Source organism: Hippocampus comes, unplaced genomic scaffold (assembly GCF_001891065.2).
Source record: "Hippocampus comes isolate QL1 unplaced genomic scaffold, H_comes_QL1_v1.1 scaffold352, whole genome shotgun sequence".
NCBI classification, from domain to species: Eukaryota; Metazoa; Chordata; class Actinopteri; order Syngnathiformes; family Syngnathidae; genus Hippocampus; species Hippocampus comes.
In genome coordinates this window covers 5838-9340 of record NW_017804847.1, presented here as the reverse complement: position 1 = coordinate 9340, position 3503 = coordinate 5838, and the positions used below count along the sequence as shown (strand labels likewise).

Here is a 3503-nt window from a genome sequence, read left to right as displayed (position 1 = left end):
CATGGAGATTCCTGTCTAACCTCGTCTGTCAGCCTGTCCATCACCATAGCGAATAAGAAGGGGCACAGAGCTGACCCCTGGTGAAGTCCCATCTCCACCTTGAATTCCTCACTCACACCTACAGCACGCCTCACCGCTGTCTTACAGTCATCATACATGTCCTGCACTGCTCTAACATACAATACTTCTCTGTCACCCCAGACTTCCTCATACAATACCACATTTCTTCTCTGGGCACCCTGCCATACGCTTTCTCTACATCTTCAACGACACAATGCAGCTCCCTCGGACCCAGGGGTGGGCAAACTTTTTAGCTCGGGGGCCACATTGATTTCTAAATTTGACAGGTGGGCCGGGTCAGCACAAGATATGGTACATATAAAAAAACGTATATGTTGACAGTCCATACCAAACATCAACAGAACAAAAGCATTCAAGTATTACCATACTTTTTTTTATGAGAACAGTGAGATAACTATGGTATATGTCCTATATGAACGTCCAAGTACGGTATGTTAACAACATACATTGGTGACAACACAAGCAACAAAGTGCAACAATATATTGTCCAAAAACTGCGGCATACAGTACAGGTACAGTATATGAGAAAATATAACAAAGGTAGGACTATTTGCTCCAAAATGAGACGAGTAAAAGACCTGGTGGCTTTCTTTCCACTCACTCACTGTCTCGAACTCGACCTCCCCTCGATCACCACACAAGACAGCTCAGCTGATGTCGTGCTTCGAACTTTTGAAGCCAGCCACAGGACGCTCCGAAGTATTCAATGCCCATAGTTAGCGTTATGGAACTCGCTTTCTCTCATTAGCGGTCCAGCTTGCGGAAGGTTTTTAGCACGATAACAGCCAAACCATTTCAGGAAACGTTCATTTACTGGACTGTCCGTCGAGCCGCAAGCAATTCACTCTGAGCATGGAAATAGCCCGAATCGGACTGAGCAAGAATCGCTTCCTCGTTTTTCAAAGTCTCGTAGATTTGAGTCTTCCAGACTCCAAGCGTCTCCTGAATGTTTCGTACTTCGTAACCCGCTTCGTTTAATGAGATACACTTCATTTTCTCTTCCGCGGCCATTACCGCTCCTCTTTGTTTGGATGCCATGCTCTAATTTCGGATGTAAAAATGTTCGCAATTCCAGTAAAACTCACTGCAACAAAGAGTCGCTTGCATGTCGCCGTTTTGGATCCAATGACAGGAAATAGCGGTGCGGATGCATCTATTTCGTCGTATCGAGCGGGACTTACTTGAGTTAGTGCTACTGCGGGCTTCCGTATCGTCTCCCCCTCCCTCCCTGTGCTCTGCGACTTCAAGTAACTGCGCCACCTGGCGTTTAAATGCCTGTATTACAAGTCCAAATGAAATGAATGCAATAATTTACATCGAGCCTTAATTGTGTACTGTACCAACCTTCGGCGGGCCGGATTAAAAAGACCAACGGGCCGGATCCGGCCCGCGGGCCGTAGTTTTAGGATGTTGATAGAGGTCAGAGTCTGACCTCTATCAACATCCTAAAAGCAAATACTGCATCTGTCGTACTCTTTTTTTGCATGGAACCATACTGCTGCTCACAAAGGCTCACTTCTGTTCTTAGTCGAGCTTCAACCACTCTTTCCCCATAGTTTCATCAACTTCATTCCTCTGGAGTTACTACAACTCTGCACATCTCCCTTTTTCTTAAAAATGGGCACCAGCACATTTCTCCTCCATTCCTCAGGCATCTTCTCACTATCTAAGATCTTGTTGAACAACCCAGTCAGAAACTCCACTGCCACCTCTCCAAGACGCTTCCATACTTCTATAGGTAAATCATCAGGCCCAAGTGCCTTTCCACTCTTCATCCTCTTCAGTGCCCTCCTCACTTCATCCTTGCTAATCTTTGCTACTACTGGTCCACAACAGTCACCTCTTTTCCTCTTTGTTCTTTGTCATTTTCTTCATTCATCAACTCTTCAAAGTACTCTTTCCATCTTCTGTATATAAATTTCTCCTTCTCCTCCAACTCACATCCTACCTGTGGAGCATACCCACGAACAACATTGAACATCACACCTTCAATTTCTAGCTTCAGACTCATCACTCTATCTGACACTCTTTTTACCTCTCTGACATTCCTAACAAACTCCTCCTTCAAGATAACTCCTCCTCCATTTCTCTTCCCATCTACACCATGAAAGAACAACTTGAACCCCGATCCTAAGCTTCTAGCCTTGCTACCTTTCCACCTGCTCTCCTGGACACACAATATGTCTACCTTCCTCCTCTGCATCATGTCAACCAACTGTCTACCCTTTCCTGTCATAGTTCCAACATTCAAAATTCCTCCTGTCAGTACTATACGCTTGTCGTTCCACTTCTCTCCCATCCTACGGACACACCTTCTCCTTCTATGACTAACAGTAGTCGATTTTCCACCGACACCCCGTGGGTTAACAGTGCCAATGGTGGTCGTTGTTAACCCGGGCCTCGACCGATCCGGTATGAAGTTTGAAGGTTTGATTCGCATGTTTGTTTTGGCCAAAATTTTACGTCAGATGCCCTTCCTGACACAGCCTTCAGGCTTGGGACCAGAACAATAAGACACTAGCTTGTGCCCCCTTATGGCGACATTTATCTATCTATCTATCTATCTATCTATCTATCTATCTATCTATCTATCTATCTATCTATCTATCTATCAAACAATATTGAACATATAAATGTAAGTATATACATATCTGAATCTATCTTTCTATTTTATTTGTAGAAAAATCTTATTCGCGCTCTTTTTTTTTTTCTTAATACATTGCCTCAGTATCGAATCAGTTCTTGCTATCTGGAGATACTAAAAACCAAACATTCAGATGAAAAAAAAAAAAGGCGTGATCGGGACATCCCCAGCCAAAACACAAAGTGAACTAAAGTTTGCATCATTTCGCTTACCGTTCTGGTGAACAATCCACTGATGCCACAAAAGACCAACAACAGGTGAAGACGAAATGCCATCTGTGCAATGAGAAAATATTCACATTAGAGTTTTGGATTTAAAAGTAACAACAACAACGACGATGCTCTATTGAATTTAGACGACAAAATAATACTTTGCATTTATTAAAAACATCAAAAATTCAGATGACATCGGCATTAAAATGGTAACGTATGAAAATATCTGTGAAATTTACCGTCGCGATGCTTAGCTGAGCAAATGAAGTCAGGGCAGAAATTAGCAGCCTTTCAAAGTGCCAGCACTTGGCTGATGTTGTCCAATAACTTTAACAGTCTTGATGACGCATGCTATAGCAATGTACGGTATACACTCTTTGCTGCACTTCTGACACGCCTTCACAAACACCTTTAAAAAAAAGGGTATGGCTAAAAGAAGTTGTGTTTATTTCTCAAGACTTCATTCACATTATTGTCGTAAATCAACTCTTTTGTTGATCTGCTTGGAGTAAACAGGAAGGTTAACCGTGTAATGCCTGACCCATCAAGGAATAGCCAGAAAAATC

At 42.9% G+C, this 3503-nt stretch overlaps 1 long non-coding RNA gene across 1 annotated transcript in view; it reads right to left on the bottom strand.

The window, feature by feature from the left end:
• Nucleotides 1-3234, bottom strand: part of LOC109520061 (uncharacterized) — a 7592-nt gene extending 4358 nt beyond the window's left edge. Inside the window, exons 1-2 of the long non-coding RNA XR_002169086.1 lie at nucleotides 3177-3234; nucleotides 2938-3000 (exon numbers count right to left, since the gene is read on the bottom strand). This is a non-coding gene — a long non-coding RNA (uncharacterized LOC109520061). The remainder of the gene's footprint in view (nucleotides 1-2937; nucleotides 3001-3176) is intronic.
• Between the last annotated feature and the right edge of the window lie 269 nt (nucleotides 3235-3503).